Consider the following 24,395-nt stretch of genomic DNA (forward strand, 5'->3'; position numbering starts at 1 on the left):
TAATTATAAAACTGATTTCAATTTTTGTTCTTGCAATCAGTCATTCAGTTTGTGGGCACTTATTTAGCTGCTTCAAATTCCACTCACATCAGATGACTGGAACACACATTCAAAGGAAAGAGGGATTTTGGAGATTTGGCTTTTTGAATACCCAGCTGGAGACAGCACAACAAGGCCAACCTTCACCAAGAACGGAACACCCATTTCTAAGAATAAGATTGCCTCAAAGTGTTTCAAACTGAGGATCAGACACTTTTAAAACTTAGGCATACTGTCATCATTTGTATCATGCATAATACTAGAGTTGCTATTTTTTTAAAAAGTAAGGAAGGTGAGACATCAGTGTTCATTATTTCTAAAAAACAGGTGTGATTTTCTGTTTGTGATAGTGTCATGGATTGCTCTGCAAATTTCAGCACCTTGGAGCCACAAATAAAATAAGACTGAAATCTTAATCAGACAAAATTAATTTTTTTCCCTGATACTTTAAGCTGGAAAAAGAGGAATAAAAAAAATCTATAATATATGAGCAAAATTATCTGTAAATGGAGTGTTTTAAAATGTTTCCATCAGGCATCAGTAGATGGGTCTTTAAATGAAAGCCAAGTATTACAATGGCATCTATTTTAAGTATTACATTCCAAGACAGAAAATACAAGCCAAATAAGTTAGTCTGTGTTGACATGTAAAGTACATCACTCCCACTGGAAGGGCTGTTGTGGATCTGAATGACCCAAAAGATGCTCTGTGGCTCAACTGAATACCAGAGAGCAGAAGCATAAATGAACTTGGACATGGGTAATTAAATTGTAGTTATTGCACTTCTGAATCAGCCTGTATGTAAACTTCCACCAGACAGAAAGCACATGGAAAAGCTCTGCTAAGAGGCCTTGATTCTTTGGCAGCTTTGGATGACAGCCTACATAAACAGACAAGAAAGAGAGACATTGTCTTGTTTTTTCACCACAGCACTGTTTTTAAGATCACCTCCAAACCCCCAAATTTACAATTAGAAAGCATTCTCTACAAAGACAGCATGCTTGGGGTTTTAAATATATGCTTGATGTTTTCAACACTCTTCAACTCATGCTGGTTTTCGTTCAGTGCTTATACCTCATTCTCCCCTGAAAGCTCTAAAACTGAAATTTTTGCACACACAAAAGCTTCGCTTCTTAGTTATTAACTTAATGTATCATATCACTTCCTTTTGTTGTTTATAATCAAGAAGACTGTTCAGAAACATCCTGTATTTGTGTAATCTAAATTAATTGAAAAAATAATCTTCATTTAGACAAAATGATGTGAAAATCAACATGATGTCAAAGTGAGACTGATTTCAGTCAGTTACTTTCAGACAGTAACTGATTAACTTCATTCTGTTTAACAACGCTGCTTACATTTTCCCTGCCTCTCCTTAAAGTCAGTTGTTTCAAGACACAAGGGATTTCTCTTATGCACATCTGCAAATTCAATGTCAGATTCAGATTCACATTTTGGTGGTGAATCAAGCTGGCCTCAGTTCACCCAATGAGAGCCCAGTTTTTACCAGACAAACAAATTAAGGTGATTTAATTCTTGTGGGGTTTAACTGACATATTTACTTGATTTTGCCATCCTTTTTTCTCATCTAATGAATCAAACTTATTACTACACACTGTTGATAAATTGAAAATTATAGAAGAGAACAGATGTGATAGACATTAACAACTTTAAACAAAAGATGCCCAGTTTAACTCACTAATATCTGACACCACCAGCCCTTCAAAAGGAAGATTACATTTTTTTAAAGGATTGGGAAAGAGAACTAAGACTTAAGGATCTTTTTCTTTTTTTTTTTTTTTAAGCTGGGCATGCTAGAAATATTTGAAATTACTGTACCTTCAAAATTTTATGTCTCAGTAGCATGCACATATTACTTAACAACACAGGTTACCTATATGTATTCTCTTTATATAAATGTTGATAATGAAAGACTGATCAGCACATCAATAGATAAGGAATTTACTTAAATTCTTAGAAAATTAAAAAGCTGAGAACAGTACACTAATGTCTACTAATCTGATGTGTATATGCAGTTGTTTAATCACACTACAAAAATAAAGTCTGAGTCTGCTTTTTAGTACAGAATTAAATGATGTAAAAAAAAAAAAAAGTTACTTAGTGTCTAGTCATGACCTAAGCCAAGTTATGAATTGACATGAATTGAACTTTTTCCACCAATGGGAATGAAACTTGGCTGCTAACATCTCTGTTCAAAGAGATACTTGACTCTACACAGAGCTCAGCAACAAGACCTAAGCTTGGCACTGCCAGTGACTTGCTGGGAGCCTTCAGGCAAAGAATTCTTTCAATTTTCCTTGGTTTTCCTAACTCAAAGTTGGTAGTAACAAAACCTGAATACTTATCCTAGAAAGTCTTGTGGCTGAAAGCTGTCTTCAGCTCTAACCAGCATTACTACACAACTGTCAGTGTTAGGCACTTCATTTTGTTGAGAGCAGAGGCATCATTTCATTTTCTCTGGTTGTGGTATGTCAGCATGCTCCCAAAGGAAGCAATACCCTTTCCCAGTTTTTTTTAAATCCTGACTGAAAACCAGCAGTCTACCTGGTAATGCTGTTTTCAGTGGGCTTTTTACACTTTCACATACATATATTGTTACACTATTGGTTCACAGGATTTTCTATCAAGTGGAAATGAGATTGGGCTGCTCCCTTCAGCAGTATCAGTTTGCTGCTGAGCAATAGCAGTTCATGAGACCTGAAGAGTGATCTTGTGCATGTTGCTCATGTTGACTCATACTGATCACTCCCCAAGTTCTTTCATGAGAGGCACTTAGATTAAATAATAATCAAAGAATTGCTTGGGCTGAGAGAAGCAACAGCATCCATGTGTAAGGCAAATCGGGATAATATCCTCATGTTACTCTCAGTTTTCTGCTGTAAAGACAGACTTACTTAAAATATTGTGGAATACTTTATTGGCCATGTAGAACACAGAGTTTTCTGCTGATATTATTTGATGCAGTGAAAAAAGTCAGAGGACCAGTTTAAACTGAATTACAGGCATTTCTGCTGAGAAGGCAACAGCTGCCTCACAGACATTGAACAATGAGGTCTGCTTTGAAGAGCTAATGCAAGTTTATTTGCTCTGCAACAGAGAAAACCTTCAGTTCTGATTTTTTTAAAACATTCTTTCAATGGTTTAGCCGGGGCCTTTACAGAATTAAACACTCTAGCAGACTGCTGCCAACAAAGGTTGCTTAATTCCTCAGTAAAGGGGAAGTCTTGTTATTTAGATAAAGTAGCTACTGTAGTAGATTTGCAGATATGTTAAGAGTATTACAGGATCTAGAGGTAGATTTAGGAAGAAAATGCTGTAAAGCAGAAAAAATTAAACAGAGTACTTATTAAAACTTGAAAGAAATTATGACGTGATGTGATTGCATCAGAAACAAGCAGGTAGAATTGTGTTACCTGCAGTGTAATGCATGTTGCAAAGTGACACTTGATCATAGTTACACTTCCCTTTAAAACATAGTCACCTTTTAAGTCTCCCACTACTAATTACATTGGAGGAAGAAAACAGAAGCCACAGGGTTCTTCTGTCTGCAAACTGTCGTATTACATTTTCCTAAGTACCAGTATGTTAGCCACAAATTTTTGTCTGAAACTGGACTGGTGAATTCATCTGCCCTAGGTTCACTGTCACAGGACAGCAGCTGCTGTTACCAGAGGAACCACAGCAACACAGACTATTTAGTCTAATGCCTTCACTGTAGGGTCACTTTGCAATAGCCTTTCTGGAAAAAATTTCCAGAGTCAACTTAGTTTCCATTCTTCATGTGAACACAAGATTTCATTTTGCTTTACTCACCAAAATGGAAGTATTAAGTACTTCACCATGGTTCATTACAGCAGATGGGCTGCCTGTTGCTGGTTGATGGCTGACTGTCTGTGCTTTGAAACAAATGTCAGGCTCTTGTCATAGAGGCTTTACATGGAGACCTCACCTAAATCACACAAGTGTGTGTTTAGCTAGTGATATAGACACTGGAAAGACACAACCAGTCTAGATTGTTTTTAACTTGTGAAAAGCTAAAAAAATTCATCTGTCAGACCAACCTCTTGAACAAACATTCTGAGATTTTATTGGAAAAAATTACTTGAAGAGAAATGTTCTCCCAGCACTCTCAAAACCCTGTATGCAAATGTGGTCCCTTTAGAGACTCAACAAATATTTTAGCAGACTCAGCTGCAGAGGTTTTATTGTCAGGTTATTATAAACTGCATTTTTTAAAAATATAACTTCAAGAAAAAAAATTAGACACTTACAGGAGACTGACAATACTAAAATATGGAGAAAGAAAGAGACACTTGGCAAAATACATGAGCAAAACCCAGAGCTGGTTCTCCTCAGAGCTTGCTTTGCATAAAATATTTATGATCTCCATGAAAGCCCATGGACTTGCATAAATTTAAAGAGGAATCAGTCGATGTGTTTGCTGCACAAAGTGAATGCATAGGAATTCTTTCCTTTCCCTGTATTCTTGGATGATGTTTTGCTATTAGAAATTACAAACTAACTAAGCATTAAAAAGTGCTTTTCCCTAACACCACTGAATGGTCTGGTTTATTACTTTTGTTTTGGGATGATAACAAACTCTGTAATCAATAGGTTTTTAATGTAAGGTGTGATTTATCTTTTGTTCTCTACTAGATATTTATTACGCTAATAATATTCCTTTGGTATCTCAGTGTCCCCATTATTTGACACTATGAATATCTGCCAGTATATAAATATTTAATGAACTACCCATAACCTTGTAGATACACATATAAATCATTAATAATTGTGAGAGAAATTCTGGCATGTTTCAAGTCAAGGGCAAAACTTTCCTTGACTTCAGCAAGGATCAGATTTTGCCTCTGCCTGGTTTACAATGTGTCTAGCATGTGTCACTGCCCTTTTAAATGCCAGCTGTCAGCAGGTGTCTTTGCTAGAAGTTCCAAATAACAGCATTTGCCTTATTATCCAGCATATTAAAACTGTATTTTCTGCTGGCTCACACTGAGCTTTCAGTCCAAGGTGGAGGTTGTGACATCTGCTCAAATGAGATTGCATACTGCTGGAATGAATTCCCAGATCATTCCCTGGTGTGTTTGGAGCTAACAGAATCATAAACTGAAATGGGTTTGTGTTCTATATGGTCAGAGGGTTGTAATAAAGCCTTAGGATGGTTGGTTTGTCCAAAGCACCCTGCCAGTTATAACTGCTGTTTATACCACTGACCTCATCTGAGCAACTGTCCAACACTGCATTGCATCAAGTAGGTTTCTGTGCTGGCATGTGGCAAACACGTGAGCAAATCATCTGGGTGTAGAAATAATAATATTAGTGAATATTTTGGATCTCTGGCACACTTTTCAGTCCAAGAGCTTTAAATAACTACACATGTTCATTTATGTCTTCCAGCTTCCACTATGAGGTGTGTAAATATTAATATAATCATTCTGTACATGGGAAGACACTAGCACAGAGCTGTTAAATGCCCTGCCTGCTGGCTGGTAGGACTTCTGTGGGTGGTGGACCCTGCATGTAACAAGGCAGTTTGTTGTGTGCTCTCAGGCAAACCAAGTCAGCTGAAGATAAGCTGACAACGTATCTCTACATGTTCTGCCTAACGTACCCATCTTTTTTCAGTCTCAGAATTGGATCTACCATGTAGGTGATAAATGGCTTCTTGAAAACCACATTTCATTTCCTCTGCTGGAGATACTCATGTTCAATGAAATGGTGACCTCTGCAAGAATTCATACGTCTAAGTGATGGAGAGTTCATCTCTGGGGGGAAATTAACTCACAGGGATATCTTTCTTTGAAGAAGAGCTCATTTTAGGAGAATGAAATACTAATTTTCTCTTGTTATTTTTAGGAGTCAGAGCATATCTGATTTTCCCCATCTTTAGTCATTGTCATCCCATATCTGTCCTCAGATATTTTTACACTTCTTTCCCCGATAAAAATATACCTGAAAATAGTGATATAAAAAGAGGATGTTAATAGCTGTGCAAGTCTATTGCTAGTTTTGATCTCTAACACAGCTATGTTGATCAGTCACATATAAATCTGACCCATCTTCCTTCATCCGACCTCATTCCAGTCAATCTATTATTAAATTAAAATAACCATATCCTTTTTATTGCTGTTTTCATAACCAAATATGGTATCTACTAAAACAGATAGCTGTCCTGCTAAGATCTGAAATATCTTCTTAATGTTTGCCAGACGTAAAACTTATCCCAGCCAACCTTGTACTATTATTGCCTAAGAAATTAAAGGCATTAACCAGCTGCTGAGGAAGGTAACTAATTTCATGGTTTTGTTTGCATTTGTCAGTTTTTGAGGGAAGAAATGGTTTGTATTTTTCTGGTTTCCAAAAGCTAAAGGTTCCATTTAATTCTGTGCTTCCATAGCTTTAGGCTATCACTTCTAAGCATGGCCAGGTTGGATGGGGCTGTGACCAACCTGCTTTAGTTGAAGATGTCCTTGCCCACAGCAGGGACATTGGAACCAGATGATCTTCAAGGTCCTTTTCCAACACAAACCATTCTAAGATTCTGTGATTCCCATCTCCCTATGACTTGGAACCAGTGAAGGTGTTTAAGTATGTTAAATTCTCCACATTTTGAGTCATGAAAACAGGGGATGGATTTATTGTCTACCACATACAACACAGAAATTTTCTACGGGTAAAGTTATATCCATGTTGAAAGTTACAAGTTTACAGATCACTTTGACTGACATGTCACCGTGATGTTATCCAGAACAGGGGTGGAACTTACCTATAAAGTGGTTTTACAACTGTTGTAGCATATTACTTCAAATTAGTTCAGGTTAAAATACCAAGGATAAAAGTAAGTGGGGCCTAACTCCTGGAGAGTTCTCTCACATGCACGGAAATTTGACTTTACTACCAAGTGCAGTTTGAACTCTAGAACAGAGAAGTTATATTGTCACATTCAGATGGCTACAGTATGTAGAACAGTTTAGATTTAGCCACTCCATCCCATTCTGTCAAAATCCTTCTTGCTACCTCCTGGAAAGACAGACATCAGACTCAATTCTACATTTATGGAAAAGCAAAATGAAATAAACTACTAATATTGTCCTGAATTTGTTCTTAATTAATCTAAAATGATACACATCTGATTTAGACTTAAAAAGACCATTTCCATTCTGCTGGCCAGAATGTTGTCAGCATCTTACAATCCATATTTATTCAAGATCTTTGCTTTCTACACATCTTCATAAATTCAGATGTGTTAGAACTGTGATTAGAAACATTCTATCACCAAACTTTTTCTTTTAACTCAGAAGAGGTATCTATCTTTAGAATTAGCATTAGTAAATCTTTTTATTCTCAGGAAATCATCAAAGCCTGGACTTCTGTGGCTTTTTATAGCTGAAATATTTACAGAATCTCTGCTTAGTTATGTTTCCATCCAAATGTTCTTTCTGTTGCTGTCTATAGGACTTCAGCTAATTCAAAGTACTTACTTTATTTTGCAGTGCTTGTGCTATCTCTTATTATATAAATTTGAGAAATTTTTTAATGCTCTGTATCAGGGAGGATGGAGCTAGGGGTTCTTTACAGTCCCTTCCAACCCAAATCATTCCATGTTTAATCAATGTCATCATTTTTATCAGCCCATGTTATTAGTTATAAATATTCAATGGCACTTGCCATGTTTATTGCATGACTCATGCCTGACATCTGAGCATCACTGCTGACTTGTCACACAACTCACCTTACAGCTGCTGTCTCTTTAAAGCTTTTAATCTGCACAGCTGTACAGCTGAGAGCCTAATGCAGTCACATGTGTAAATACCACCTACATAAACAGGTCAAGGGATGAAACTTCAGAGCAGAAATTCCAAGCATGATAGCAACACAGTATGTGCTGTAAGTTTTAAGTAGCAAAGTACACTCATAAGATGTAAATAATTCAGTGCTTGGAAAAGTGGAGGCATTGCTTTTGGCGGTTAAGGAGTCAAGGGGCAGGGGAACATGAAATCTGGCTCAGTTCACAAGGACATATCCCAAGTGCAACACAGTTCAAGAGGTGGGATATGTCATAATTCCTTTAAAGAGAAGCAGTGTTTGTGCTGCTGCTCCTGGATAAGGCTCCATGTTCCTGTAGAAAGGAAGTACCCTGAGACAGGGAATACCTCCTTCCTATGCCCCACATCTCTTACACATCTCCTGACCAGCCTTGGGGAGAGAACTTAGCCTCATTCCAACCACAAAATGGGAGTAGTACCTCTTCTCTATCTTACAAGGTACTGTGAAGATAAATATGTGACTATTTAGGTACTACTGTAAAGATGACCAAATAAGCCACTGGCATGAGCTTATTGGGTACTATATTAGCATGGAGAGGAATTATTTTTGTCTGTAATGGGAAATTCTAGAATCTTGCCTTAAAAGGAACAGACAATAAACAGCATGAATCCCTGAAGAGGAAGTCACACTTTACAGTCCATGTAGACATTTTGCTTCCAAGGGGAGCATTTGGAACATATTCTCAGTAGTTTTTACTCAGTAAACCTGAAAGCATTTTCCTCTGTGATGAAATGTACAAATATAGCATTTCTCATTTCTGATAAATAGTATTAGACCGTGGTCCTTTTCATTTCCTGCTCCTAACCTGAGTATAAAACATGTCTGTTTTATTACTTTGATTCTATTCAAGAGGAAAAGTATGGTGAAAAAGAAAAGCAGCCATACTTTCCTATCATTGGTATTTTGATCCCTGCTAAATATGGGGGCATTTCCACCACTTTAATGAGCCCATATTAAACAAAGAATCTAATCATATACACAGCTCAACGTCTGACACTCTCAAAAATAAATGAGCTGCCTGCTTAATTACTTATCAACTTAGTGCTCTGTAGACTTGAACAGAAAAATTTTGCCTTTCCTTTATGATGTGAGATTCTGTAATGACAATGTAGTAACTGTTTGGCAATTTCATGTCCTTTAGGCTTTTCCATTTGCAAAAAATCAAAGGTATAGAGTGTTCTATATTCAGTTATCTGGGTATCATCAATGAAAGATAGAATTTACTTTTGTTTGTTTGCTTGTTTCTGCACATGTACAGTGTGCAGATGACAGTCAGAGTTGTTGTCTGCCCTGATATTTTTCATCTGGATTGCATTTATGGAGTTTAGATTATTTCTTTCAAATATGCACTACATATTAGTAGTTACAGAAGTTAGCATAGTCCTTATGGCTCTCCCTAACTTTTAGAGAGAAATTACCTAAAAGGATGTAGTATGGGTCATGGATTTTATCCAAACAAATCAACAAAGCAACAAGAATTGCCTGCCAGGGTAAGGAACACTACCTATACCTGTGATAAACAGAGCACATTGGTCATTAGCAAACTATAGGTTCTAACTTTTTATTAGATTATATGAAAAATGTGCACTTATTTTTCCTTATGAGACTAAGCTGATAAAATTCCAGAATGGATAAAGAATTGGTTTGTTGAGATTGGCAGCAGTAAGGAACTGGAAAGTTTACACTATTTTTCTTTTTTTTCCCCTTCTTTTCTTTTTTTTTTTTTCTTCAAGAGGCACACACAAATAACCTGACTAAATTACACCATGCCCTTTATACCCACTCTTTCCTTTTACAAGTACCTCTCCCAGAAACAGCTAGTCTTGGCTGCACTAGCAAATCCTTCGATGGGTTAGTTAGAATCAGGAAAAAAATCAAGACAAAAGTTCAGTAGTCCTAACAGAAGTTTAGATTTCATAATAAATTTGAATTTCTGTCCAAGTTCATGATGTAGAAACATACCAGAGATAAACATGCAGAGATACATAACTCTGTCCTGAAGGCCTGGCAAAATTTCTGTCTGGACCAATAATACCTCTTTATAATCTTCTTGGTCCTTGGAGGCCTACTCATTAATTGCAGTTCAGTGTGTTCCAACAAACCTTTTCTGGGGAGGTGGTTTTGGAGGAATTACTTTCAGGCTGAAATGACTGAAAAGCTTATCACAGTTATAAGCCACTATTAACAAGAAACACATCTTGTGATAGTTCCAGTAAGAAATGGAGTACCATTACCCCATGTGCTTTTGTTTACCTCCAGGCATGGATCTCACACATTCCCTGGCAAGCAAATACTAAATTATTTAATTTTCATGGACTAAACAAAATACAGCAACTATACCTATTTGCAAACAAGTTGCAATCACACCCCAATAGACTCTGATAGCGCAGTCATGAAGAATCAAGTTACTGATGTTTGATGGATTATAGAAAATAATACTTACAGAATAAGTCCAAAGTACCGCATAAACTAAGGTTGAAAAATTCCTTGGGCATGATGAGGCAAATTAAAAATGAAGAAAAAGGAGAACTTTCTTTTATTGGCTTAGGAGAACACCTTTACAGCTAGATACTGAAAGCATTGTGCTGGTTCCTAATTATTCAGACACATATTTCTCTGAATAAAGTCCTCAGGAATTGTCTGCCCAAAACCACCCATTTAGTTCTTAAATGTTCACCAATTTTCCATGAAGTGCCTGTTCACTTTCCATGTTTACTGTCTCCTACACAGCATTAAAAAATGGCATAAATGCAGCCCAGCCTAGCATGGTATGCATTGAACAGTTACTTTTGTTATCTGAGGAAAAGTCAGGTTTTGGTGAGGAGTGGGTAGGAACAGGGTCCCTGCTCATAAACCAGAAGAACAAAGTAGTGTTAAGCAGAGCTAATATTTATCTACCTAAATCACTCAGATTATGCTTCATATGCAGACTAAGTTAGCCACGTATACTGAAATAGTAAATTCCCTTTAAAAGGCAGTCAGAATGATTCTTTTCAAAGACAAAAACCACAAGATGTTTTTAAGCAACACAGAAATCCCGTAAAGCTAACAGGAGTACTATCTCAATGATCTCAATGGGGGAAAAAATAGGCAAGAGGATGCCATGACATCCTGGCCTTCTGTTGTTACTCTCAGTCACTGGTAGAAACTTGGCACACCATTTCTGATGCGACTGCAACAAACTCAGTTTTTCTTATTTTCTGTTCGTGGTTTGTTTGTTTGTTTGTTTGTGGGGTTTTTTGTGGTTTTGGTTTGGGGTTTTTTTTTGGGGTTTTTTTGTTTGTTTTTTTTTTTGGTGTGTCTGTGAAGGAGCATAAGAATGCTTTTACCTCAGTGTTGCTCAGAGTTTTGGTTGTGATTCAAGCATCTCAAAATATTAAAAATAATTGCAACATTATGTGCTGCCAGCATTTGCAGTACAAAACTCTGTGTCTTTCTCACACTTTATTTAAAAAAGAACATTTTGCACCTCAATTGCTAGTTGTGGTTTTGGATCAGAAAGCACTAAGGGTTTTGTTCTGTTCTGATTCCCACCCCTTCTGTCTCATTTTTCTTGTGGCTTAGAACAAAATATTAATATGACTCATCTGTCATAAGTAATTTTCATATCCTCTACCTTCTGTTTTGGTGTGTGATTAGACAAACGCTGTAGTTATGTAAAATTATTTGTGGTTTCCTTATAATGGAAGATATGAATCACAGGTACTTTAAGCAAAAAAGAGAACAATGTCAGGAGAAAAGTGAATTATAAATGAAAGCAACTTATATATATTATAATTAATAAATACTTTATAACATGCTATTTCAATTTACTATTTCTTAGTATTAAATATTACAGCTGTCATCTCTGGAACACTGTAAAAGGAAGTACTAAATGAGAAAAAAACCTGAGTTTATGGACTGTCTTACCCGAAGTGAGTCCCAACTTTGATACCAAAACATTTGCAAGGACAAATTATTTATACTTGGAAAGCTGGAATTCAAAATGGTAAATGTCAGTTCTGGTACAGTTGAGGAAATCCTGTGTCGTATGCTACTTTCAGAAAAGGGAATTATGTGTATATACTCCTGTAACTTTTCTCCAGAGCAACCTTCTATCTCACAGTAGTACTTTCTCACCAAAAAAAAACCTTAAAATTCCCTAGAAAACAGAAAAATGAATCAGTGCAGAAGTGCTACAAAGGCATTTCCAACAGTTGGCCAGATTCTTCTTTTCTCCCTCAAGTAGCAGACTGAAATATTTTACTAAGTGGATCCAGTTCAGTGCAAGCTTCATTCCATGAAAGTCATTTGCATTTGAGCTGAATACTGAATGAGCAGGACTTAAATACCTGCTTAAAATAGAAGTTCTATTTCTGTGACTACTTAAATTAACTCAGGACCATGCTGTTTCTGTGCTAAGAGAGAGAATACAGTGATTTTCTACCTTTTTGCTTTTGTCTTTCTGCACTTGAATTGCAAACACAAAATGTTGTTTTCCACGCTGAATTAATACCTGCAGATAGCAGAGTGGAAAGGAGAGAAGACTATAAGCCGCCTCACTATATTTGAAGATTGGTCCACAGAACTATACTAATCGTACTAATTGAAGATTAGTACACAGAAAATAAGTTCTCTCCTCTCCTTTCAGATACAATTTTGCACAAAATAATTCTTAAAAGCAAAGCAATGAAATAAAACTATAGCAATCAAGAAAATCGATGGTTAAATGTTCTTTTAGGAATGATTTCTATCATTCTTCTCTCATATTCCCTCCCTCCCTTCCTTCTCCAAGAAGCCTTCTTGGGATTTATTTTCTCCATAGCAAAAAAACAGTCTTGTTGCTTCAAGTTGCTTACATCATGGCTTGTACTTGGGATTTCTCCAATCTATATACCAGGATCTGCACGTGACTGAATAACACAGGAAAGTCAGCAATTGTACCAGTAGGAAATCTTTCAGGATATTTTTTCAAGTTGAAAGAAATTATCTCACCATTACAGATTATCAGTTCTGAAAGTAGTGAAGTGGAGGAATGCACATCAAGTGATTGGTCTCAGAACACAAAGAGCTGGATAATAATAATCATAATCCATAGTAGTAGTAGTAGTAGTAGTAGTAGTAGTTGAATGTTAAAGAAAGCATCTCAAAGTGGCCAGGAGTTCCCCTAAGAAAAATCAGTGGAAGCCTATTGAATGATCTACTGGAACTGGAATTTATCTTTTTATTTGTTACATTGTGTAACAAAACCAAACTCCCAGCTGAGGGCATCCTTGGAGCAGACAAGGCAGGCAGGGGTAGCAGGGGTGGTGTGGAATGGGGAAAGATGTGAGAGTGGGGATTGAGGGCTTCTGTGTGAAGAAGTTTAAAGGAGACAGGGCACTTTTTCTCGTGAAGCTGCTTCCCCTCCTTGTGACCCCTTCTTTTACTTAATTTTTCTCCTCCTCAGAGGGAGGACACCCAGAGACTTTCCCTTTACTTCCATTGTTTCCAACATCACCATCTATACACTTTTCTTTTCTTTTCTTTCTTGATTGTCAAGTAGGGGTCAGTCCTGGTTTGGACAGACAAGAACTAGGCCAGGACCAGGGCAAAAAGGCAGAGAAATCCTGCTGCAGATAAAAGGACAGATGTGACTGCTGCTGTACTGGGGCCCTCTGGTACACACTGGCATTCCTTTACCCTCTCCCTAATCCCACAAAGGCAGTAACACCAGCATGGATGGTACAAACAAGAGGCAGGAATGAGCTGTTTGGCTGAAATGCCTAATCCCTCTCCCACCAGTCACAGGCAAAGTAGCTGCCATCCCCCTTTCAGTGTGGCAGGTTTCCATTTTGCTAAGTATACAAAGCTACTTCTGACTTGGTGACTTCCCCTCATTCACTCAAGAACCTGAGGCAAAGCCCCAGCCTTGCATACCTGAAAGTTGCAGAGAAGTTTGTATACCAAGCTGAACTGCAGAGCACAGAGGTGTCTCTAAAAGTTCTGATAGGGTGTAGATGTGTTCTGAATTACTGCCTCATCCTTTGAAGCAGAAGGCCTGTTTAGAAGGATAAACAAGGAGAACCTACTCTTCAGAAAACTTGGAAGCAAATGACGAGAAAGTTCTGCACAACACATTGGCAGTTTCTGCTCTTCAGGCTTTTTTAGAGTCCTCTCAGAAAGGTGGCAAATGAGCATTTCCTTGTACAGCTCAAATGAATTGGATGAAATAAATTGCAAATAATACATGCTACTTAGGCATTATCTGCTGTTAGTTCCCCAGATGATCACATATCTCCTAAACTGCACCCCAAAGTCATCAGGGATCTGCTTGCAAGTGAGGGGTGGAGTGAGGAGAAAATCAACACAGATTATCTATAAAAGCAAGGGTCGATTGGAGACCAGATTGGTGTTGCCAGAAAACTTAGCCTGTTACCATTAAAGAGATTTTTTAAAATAAATTTTACACTAGAGGTCAGAAAGCTTTGTCATGATTAATCTAATCCATAGTCTAAGACAAAAGGCCTGAAAAGCAGCCAGTTTCTGTCTGAAAGGGGTTTGGACTTAAAGGGGAAGGTGCCTACTGGCTGCTATGATGCAGCAGCCCTCAGAGCCTGTGCTGGGACTAGGTGGGCAGCTGGAGTCAGATGAAGAGAGAAACAGATTCCCGACAGCAATTAGAAATTCAGGGGCTGGGTGGAAACAGTGTTACATGGAGGTACCAGGGCTGATGGAGATCTCCTTTCTGGCAGAAAACTCTCTGCTGTCTAGAAAATTCAAGCCTCTTGTGTTAAAATTCATTGTTCTGAGAGTAATTTAACTAGTTCTTTTGTCAGATTTGAGAGACTTTACAATAGGCCTGCTGTGGCATTCAGATTAAACAGGGTAGTGGGCACATTTCAAACAGACTTGAATAAATCTGAGGTAAAACAGTCAAGCAGGTTTCCATTGGGAACTCAGTACTCCTCCTTTTCCAAATGCTTCCGGCCCCTCATGGTCTCTTGGTGGCCGGTTTGCATGGTCTCTTGGTGGCCAGGCTGCCTGGGGTCCACTGGCTGTTGGGGTACAGGGCAGTGCTGCAGCACAGCCCTGCAGAGGTCAGGAGCTACTGATCTTGAATTTGCATTTTGCCCTGGCTGATAAATGCTTAAAGTAAATTGAGAGATACCTTTGGGTGTCTTTGGCTCCTTGGAGTTACTCTGGTTGGTGGGAAACCAGTGGCTCTGGAGAGAAAAACACAGGCAGGGAAGATGTAAGCCAAGTACCTCAATTTTCAACCACAAAGCAAATCAGCACATGAAAAGCGATCACCCTGCTTTTCCATGAGCTGGATTGCTGGAGCCCATGGCTCCCTGTGGGACAGATGCTGAGCAGCAAGTGCAGTGCATGGTGAGCAGCTGAGGGCAGGGGCTATGCAGAGGTTCAGGGCCCTCCCCAGCTCTGATCCAGCACAGCACTCACACATATGCTCATTCCAGCTGGAGCACACTCATCCAGAATTCTCCATGTACAACTGAACCATAAACAGCTCGATGGCAGCTGAACCCAACAAATCACAGGTATTCTTCCCAGTCATGTCAGTGGGATTTGTGTCAGGCAAAGCACAGAGGACTTGGTAGCAGCTGTGTGAGAACGATCAGAATATAAAATGGAAAAGCAGATTTTATTTTATATAGAACACTAGCATTGTCTGTGGCTCCCCTTGTTAGTAACCTCACATTATGAGTTCAGTAATGCTTGGGACTTTGGTAGTTTCCAAGCATAATGCCTCTTGGGAACTAATGATTTTATTAATGCATTGCATGAAAGGGTTTATATGTACATTTTCATGGGCACGACACACATGGAGAAATATAAGAGTAGGTAAAAGTTTTTCATCTGTATTTCAGACTGATAATTTTATACCTTGTAATCTGAAAAAGTTATGCAGTGTCTCTGTAGAAGGGTGGGAACAATGCTCAAGGTACATTTGAAATCCAAACCCATATTTTTATTTACGGCATAATTATTACAGGATTGCCAACAAAAACAACAAACACTAGGATTTTTGGTCCATAGTCAAACTGCTACATCAGTTTTCACAAGCACTGAATAAGTAAAAAGGCTACTCAGTGAATTAGTTGGCCAGTTTTCATATTTCTGAAGAGTAGACCTTGAATAAGAAGCTGAAATAGGGAATTAAAAGACCAGGTTAAGCCACTATGTTTGAAAATTTTGACTAATGGTTCTTGATGTTTCTGGCGGGGTAAAAAAAGGATATTATCCTCATACATTTCTTAAAAGCTTTATTTTTCCCCTAGGACGAACCTAAAATTGACACATTAACACTGGGCCTAACACAATCAGGAAATCTGTGTCTCTTAGTGTGAAAAGCAACCAACCTGTCCATCTTCTGCCCTGTCCCAAAACCTCTATGTAAGTAAGCTTTTGTAATGTAAGCTTTGCAATCCAAAGCAAGTTCTATGTAATGCCAAAAGCAAAGCACAACAGTTTAAAATGTTGACAACTTAAGACAACGTTGACATTTTAAGACAACTTTGAAGTTGTCTTAAAGCCATCACCTACACAGGATTTGATAAGTTATTCAAGTATTTGCTATACACCAAAGCTTTTGAATTTTGAGTGGAAAATTATACGGTACATAAATTTTGGTGATCATCTTCAGCAGCACTTTTTATCATAGACAAAGAAATCTACCCTTTCAGTCATTCTCCATTCTCCATTTCAGTTGTTTGATAGGAGAGAACATGTATAGCATTTGACATATTTGTGTTTCTGTAAAGAAGCTTGGTTTTATCTTGGAAGTAGAGTGAGCCACTCTGCTGATGTGCTTTTGTTCCCCAAAATGCATATGTACATGTGTCCACTTCCAGATGTATGTACATGCTAAAATGTACAGCAGTAACATTCATTGAGAATTCCATACTTAATACAATGTTTTGTTTAGCTCAGTAATGAGAAGAATATGTTAAACATCATTCCGAGCCTTAATGGAAAAATTTCTGATGAGACATTAGCTCATACTGTCCACGGTCATCTTATGCCTATGAATATTGTTTGTTATCAAGTGTGACTTCTGGAAGAAAAAATGCATTATTGCTTAACAAGTTGCATTACAGTAGTGTCCTGCACTGTTTTGGTTTCTAGAAAGCTAATGAATTGAAAGAATCCTCATGGTAATAATTAATCATGGTAATCCCTTAGACTTTCTGGACATCTTTTAAGGAGGCTGAGTGCCACATTCAGTAGCTTTTCTCGCTTGCGGAGAAGTCATATGCAATTTGTCTGAGATGAAAAACCAGCAGAGTCACACAAACATGGGAACCCACTGGAGAGCTCTGAACTACGAACCCAGTGGGGAGAACCGGTGCAGTGACAGAATTTTAGGATCTCTCACCATTCCATGGATCTCCATGGCTGAGGCTGTCCCTGGTAACTGTTTTCACTCAGCATCAGCTGCTGTGATCAGCTGCTAGAAAAGTCTAACAAGAGAAAAAAGAAGGAACAAAAAGAGAAAAAAATGCTCAAGACTCTAGCTCAGAAACTACTGACAAAGAATAAAACACTTCTCCATTTTTACTTTCTCCCAGAGCATCCATAAAGTTTTAGAGCCCATCCACTTAAGAAAACATCCATCCATGAATGGCAGTGGACTTTGATAATTCAGCTGTGAAGTTTCTGTAGCAGTTGGTGAAAAGACTGTAACATCACTGCTCTGTTCATTAGTCATTTCTTCAAACCTTTCAATAAATATCTTCTGGTGTTACATAATTTAGATCACTTTTAAAAAGTATTGAGTTTTCAGTGGTTTAGAGTCCTTTATTATAACAGGTGAAACAGTAATATAAGCTATTAAATACAGCTGCTAGACAAAAAAAAAAGCAACAGTTAAGCTAAGCATTACAAATTAGCACCCACTACTTCTCAAGAGTGGCAAAATTGCTTTGAGAAAAGCACTGTCCTCAACAATTCACAGATATCAAGGAACAGAGAATTAAGGGGAACACAAACTTAAAAAGAGGTTGAAAGTTCTGGAAAATATTGTTATTTCCTTTTTTTCTTTTAATCTGTTCCAGTGAATGGAGAAGAATTTCAGCAAAACATTCAGATCTGGATAGAAATATACCTCAAATGGAAAGGAAACAAAGCCCTCTATCTGTAGCAAGAATACAGAAAATTTTCAGACTTGATCATCAGCTGGCAGATAGATCTGAAAGGCATTGGGGTCAAATAGAAGTCCTGAGCTGCTACCAAAATGAAGTCTAATTATCTCAGCTGAAACTGGGGCTTAGCTGTTGGGTTTCCTGTAACTAAATCTTGTCACAAACAGCTCTGTGAAGTTTTTCCTCCAATAATAAAATAAAATACAGCAAAAATAAGATAAATACAACAGACAATGAATATGAGTATATAGTTCCCAAATAAGGAGGGGAGCAGATGTTAGAGAAAATTCATGAAGATATCAAAATAGTTCTTGTCAGTTCTAAATGGTTAACATGACAGTTCTTTAAAAATAAACAATCAAACATCTGAAAGTAATTGCTAGACTAAGGATTTTATTTTATTTAAGCAATAAGGTATTTTAAAAATATACTTAGAATGTCAAGCTTGCTTCAAATTGCTTTGGTTTTCTATACAGTGTTGTGGTAGTCACTACCCACCCAAAAGTGGTATTTTAATAATATTTTTTAATTGAAAGACAATAATTGAAACAAAGGAAGCAAAACTATTCAAAAGGGTTACCAGAATGCTTGACTTCAGACACTTTCTAATCTGATCAGGAAGTAAAATGAAAAAAAAAAAACCAAACCACTGTACTGAATTCAGAGGCACTGTGTCAGATTATAAAGTTATGCAATTTTATGTGGATTCACTGAGGTCGTATCTCAAAATCCAAAGCAAACCTAAGTGACTGAAATAATGTTACAGTTTATATAGTCTGATATTTTTTCTGTCTATCCTTTTTCCTGTTGAACTGCCTTTTATGCCTCTCAGTGTATAAACCTCTTGAACATAAGCATCTCCTCTGTCCACAGTTTCCTCCTCATTTTCTCATGCTTTATGTGCCTCCATTCAATCCCTGCTTATCTGACAGTAAGGATCAGTTTACTCGTCTGCCTTTCCCTGTCTGACTTGGGGAGCTGGAAATACTTGGAAGACTTTTAGTGGAACCTAAACCTCAAATTACTCAAGTATTTATGGAAATGTTACCTTATATTTCCAGGACCATTTATTTTAAATAGGAGTCAGTTGCTGGACTTCTTCACTCACTCATGAAAACATAGCTTCAGACTCCTCACAGCAGCTTTGGATGGGAGGAAATTAAAGGAGAATTACAAAAGCAAAATCTTTTCCAAACATAGCAGTGTTATTCAATAGCTTAGAAATTTACCTGTTGGTGAATGTGGTTTCTTTAATCCAGGCATTATTGTGAATGAACACAATGGTTACTTTTGTCTGTGTTTTGAAGAAAAGGGGCTTGTTTAGGGTGTTAGTAGTGATAATTGACACAAAAAACTCCAGTACAGAAGAACACATAAAAAGAACAGGATGAACTTTCCTCCACGAATGATTAGAATTGGGGATGTTGTATAGAAACCTCCTGCTTGCTGTTAGTAATGATGGTGATCAGTTTATGATCCCAGGCTGTGCAGAGCAGAGATCTGAGGAACCTGCTGCTCACTAAATTCTCTGCTTCCAAGCCCCCCTATGCCCCAGACCAACTCACGTGAAAAGAACTTGAAGTAAGTAGGCAAGAGATTTTTAGTCTGGTAACAAGAAGTTTGTGGAAGACTGGAACAATGTGCTTCTCTGATTTGGGAAACAGTTATACCAAACAATAAATGTTCTTATAGGTTTTGCATTATGCCTAAATCCTCCTGTTTATATGCTAAAGCATATGGTTTATTAACCACTAACTCATTAACAGTAACATATAGAGCATACAGCTGCCATCTTCACTTTACCAATGTTTTCCATACATTTTCCACAGCTTTCACATTCAGGAAAAAGTAACACTAAGTGAAAAGTTTTCTTTCAAAAGCCTCATTAACATAATGTACCAATGAAATGATTCCTTGTGAACTCAGTTTCTTTTGGAAACACCAATGTATTTTCTATGCAGAAGTCTCTCAGGAAATGGTTCATTTTAAGACAGTTTTCTAGATCCTAAAGAGTTCAGACACAACTCTATTAATGCCTTTGCCTTGTAAAGTTCAAGGAAGGCTACCACAGCGTGAAATTAAATTTGAAATACTTTAAATATTTGAATAGTCAGAATAATCACCCATCTAATACTAAGAGTTCACCTAAAACATTTGTTATATAATTCAACCTTCTATGTAGTTTCAAAGGAATTTTATGTAGCTGTCTGGTTTATTTAAATAACTTATTAGGCTCTCCTGTTTTAATTGGCAAAGTTACGCAAATAGCAACAAATATTTCAGTTCACAGTAGTCTTCCACAGGAACAAGAATGGTTGAGGTCTAAAGGCACCTCTGGAAGTTACCTTGTCCGGTCCCCCTGCTCAGGCAGGGACACCTAGACTGATTGCCCAGGACCATGTCCAGAAAACTTTTGAATTATTTCCCATGATGAGACTCCACAACTTCCCTGGCAACCGATGCCAGTGTTCAGTCACCCTCACTTTTCTACTCTCTCTACTCTCACAATTTCTACTTTATACATCTCAACTGTCCTTTGTACATGTTCTCTGCAACAGTCTAGCTCCTCATTTACAAGGGTGGATGAATGTTGAAGCACAAGGCTGAAATCAGGGATATTTCATTTAAGAAGGCAGTGCAGTTCTTTGCTGAATGTATTTTGGACCATTTAGTCGGCAGTCACCTGTATGTTCCTGTCTTAATGCAAGATGGTGTAAATGGAGTCAGCTGTGCAGCAGTAAGGATTCGGGACACAACTTGGGAATATGCCAGTTGATGGCAAAGCTAAGACTTTCTATAGAATATTTTCTGCTTTGGGTGCAAACAGCATGTTTCATGCTACTTTGCTTGCATTACAGCCATTTTTAAGCAATCCACAGAATGGAGACTAAGTATTTTGAATGTGCAAAAGGTCTGGTGTGTGCTCAGGTCCCCCTTCCTGTGCAGTGTTTGTGAAGCTGTCCCTTGATAAATGACAAACTGAAAAGACAAAGAAAACGCAACAGCTTGTAGCCTCTACTGACAGTGTAAATAGAAATTTGAGTTTGGCAGACAAAGTTCACAGTTTGCAGTGAAAGGTCATAAGGATTTCAAGCATTTTTGGTATTTTGTCTCTGCTGTCTGCTCAATATCAAGCAAATAAAAAAACCCTGATAGACAGCTTCCAAATCTGTATACTTGGCATCCCTGCTCAGCCTGAAGGAACATAGGAAGTTCTGTCTTTGGCATTCTGCAATTACTTTAGGACACGCCATGCTAACAAAGCTTTAACACTTACTCGGTCACAACTTTTGATGTGATGTTTGGTAAGATAAAAGGCTTACCCAGCTCAGGTAAGCCCAGTGGTCTGCAGTTTTTCTGCTAAAAAATTAGCATGATGAGGAAGAGTTATATGTTAACTCTCAACAGGATATGTTTGTTTTTTCCCAACCATTGTATACATTAAAATACATCAAAAACTTTTATGAGAAATCTCCTACAATCTGCAGTTGAACCAAATGAGACTTGGAGATGTCTGACTTTTTATTATTATATTAAATTTTGCCTGCAGTGAGTTCATTCCCTCTTTTGGATATTATTAACATCTCTTTTAGGAAAGGTTTAGCTCTGGCCTCAAAAACACTGACAATGATATTTTTATTTCCCAAACTCAATTAAATATATACCAAGTGGAGATTGTTTTCCTGGAGGTATGTAATCTCAGAAATCTAAAGAAAAGTTATATTACCTATGTACCTCAGATGTGACTGCAACCGCTGCTTTCTGTAAAATCACTACTTGCTGTGGTCAGGACTGTGCTATGGAAATGGAAAAAAATATCTTCTGTTTTAATCTTGTCTTTGGGTGCATCTCTCCTGGACTCAGAATATTCAAAGATATCTTAGGAGTGTTATTGGGATTAAATAGGACAGTGGGTGAGCCAGGTGTTGGCTGAATTTTTATTTTTTTTTTCGCAAAGTGTATCCTTTTAATCTTCCAAGTAAGTTTTTTCTTTGTGTTCCTAACTTCACAACCTGTGGCATATCTCAGCATGATCATACAGGAGGAGATTGTTGTTCACACTGTGAGTGCCAAACACCCAAGCCCACTTTGTGTCTACAGGTGCTGAACATGCCTGGAGGGGTTTTCCCTGTTCCACCCACAGGCATGAGGGATCTATTTCCAAACTCAGATGTTCACATACTTTGCACCCCTTGTCCTTCAAGCTTGGGCAGAATACCCATTCCAGCTACTGTGCAACTTATTCCTTCATATCCTTCTTGAGGCACGTATTTCTATACCTTGAGATACTAATTTCTTTACAGTACCTAAAACCTGATGTCCTTTGTGCCTGGCTCAGAAGTTTTGTTACCCACAAGAGTAACAGTGGTTGTGAAAAGCAGAAGATTTAAGATCTTTCCAGACAGTCCTCCTTTGACTTCCTTCTTTTGATTTCCTCTCCCCTCTCACTTTTTACCTGGATATGGACAATTTTTCTCTGAGATTCAGTAGTGCTGAATGGAGCAGAAAAAATGCCTGAATGTAGGTGTTACCTCCTTCTACCATGGCCAGATGTGGAACACATACACCATTTCATGTTGTGATTAAACTCAGCCAGGAATGGATATGGCCCCTAAATGGAAGTTGTAATGGATAGGAACTGCAGACACACTCAAACTTTGTTCTCTTTTCCCCCTAAATCTAGAATGGTTAAGATCAAAGGGCTGATGCTTACCATTTTCTATTCACCAGCAGAAAAATCTGCAGATTTTGCTATGCTCAGAGCAAAGCACATTCCAACATGACACATTTCCATAATAGCTAGAAAACAAAGCCTTTTGACAAGTGAGAGAGAGTCTAGAAAGTTAAACACAGTCTAAAAGACCGGAAGGCAGAAACGATTAAAAGGAAAGGTTTGTTAATGCTTAGTTTATATAATATTTGCCCTCGCCAACACAAGGAATACAGTGCTTGTAATGAGCTCTCTGTAGGTGATAAAAGTACCTGAAAGGAAGGCAGACTCTCCTCATTCAAAGGAAAACACTGTGTCTTAAAATATGACTTTACCATTACCAGAAAAAAATATCTTTCATTTATCACAACACTGAAGACGTTGTAACACTGCTGTGCATCAGCCAACACGGTCCACAGCATCTATATAAAGGACAGTTATGTGAGCATCTTTTTATTATTTTGCTTTTCTTCTTTGAAACACAAGAGGAGCATTAGTCCTGTGTCTGTGCGGAGCGGGTGGCTCACGCCACCTGCAGGGCAGCTTCAGTACCGAGACGTGTCTGCTCCCGAGGAGCGCCCGTGAAAACCCAATGCCGTTTCCATCCTGATCAAAAATTGCTCCAACAGACATTTGAACTGGCTGTAGCACCTGTCAGTATTTAAATACATATACATCTATAAGAAACATTTGATCTTCAGATGCTACACCGTTTGGCATTCAGTTTGCTTGATTTTATAAATATAATTTATAAATATTTTTAAAACCCCATTTTTTATCATGGTTACAGATAAGTTTACAAAGACATGTATTTCTCCTTTGTTATTGCTACAGATCAGTTACGGTGACTGTATCTGGAGTTAGAAAAATTATACAAGATGGGTTTTAAATGCCAAACCCATTCTGTCTACTAAAGACTGCAGTAAGGAGTCTAATAACCCCAAAGTTTACAAAGCTGCAATTGCTTATAAGAGTTGACCATCCCTGAACTGCCCTGTGCAGTGTTTGCATTAAGCCAAGATGAATTCCAGAGTGCCGCTTTGGTGCTAAAGAGGAAAATGCCTTGGATTATAGCTGTAGAAATAGTACCCTTTTCTTAGGACAAGTACTTGTTTCCTTAGGGCTAACACTAACACTATTGCCTTTAGAGAACTGTGCAGGTACCAGCCTTCCCAGTGCTTTCAAAGGCTCATTTCTATCACCCATTTCAGCTCTCTTTTTGCTCATTAGCACTACCTAGTTCTTTAGTCATAACAGGTCACCTCCAAAAGCAGGCCACAGCCTGGGCTGCTGAGCTTGAAGGTGGCCTTTGATGGTGGTAGGAGTCCTTCCCCCTAGAGCAAAGGGTTAATCCTCTGGGACAGCAGCCCCAGGCTGGCTTGCTTTGCCACCCTGGGAGAGAGTGGAGGTGGAGGAGCCAGAAACTGCATATGTGAAGCCATAAGGACTGCAGTACCCCTTCCCCACCCAGCCAGAGCACTGGAAACAGCCTGTGGCAGGAGGCCAGTGCATTCCCAAGACATGGCTTCCCCATGCATTTTACCCAAATCATGCCCTGTTTTGTCTTGTCTTCCTTCAGCAAACTGGGCTTTTTACAGCATGACAAGGACTTACATGATTAAAACAAAAAACTATTCCAGACCATATTACACTGTTTT

The 24,395-nt window shown here is 38.1% G+C and overlaps 1 protein-coding gene across 4 annotated transcripts in view; it reads left to right on the forward strand.

The window, feature by feature from the left end:
- The window catches only part of COL8A1 (collagen type VIII alpha 1 chain), an 88,756-nt gene that overhangs the window by 38,182 nt on the left and 26,179 nt on the right, over positions 1–24,395 (forward strand). For 2 of the 4 annotated variants that reach the window (XM_039717762.1, XM_039717764.1), the window contains exon 3: positions 16,164–16,278. The exons of the other annotated variants lie outside the window; for them this stretch is intronic. The gene's annotated coding sequence lies outside the window, so the exon portion shown is untranslated. The remainder of the gene's footprint in view (positions 1–16,163; positions 16,279–24,395) is intronic. 4 annotated transcript variants of the gene reach the window in all.

Source organism: Passer montanus, unplaced genomic scaffold (assembly GCF_014805655.1).
Source record: "Passer montanus isolate IOZ18808 unplaced genomic scaffold, ASM1480565v1 scaffold39, whole genome shotgun sequence".
In the NCBI taxonomy this organism is placed as follows: domain Eukaryota; kingdom Metazoa; phylum Chordata; class Aves; order Passeriformes; family Passeridae; genus Passer; species Passer montanus.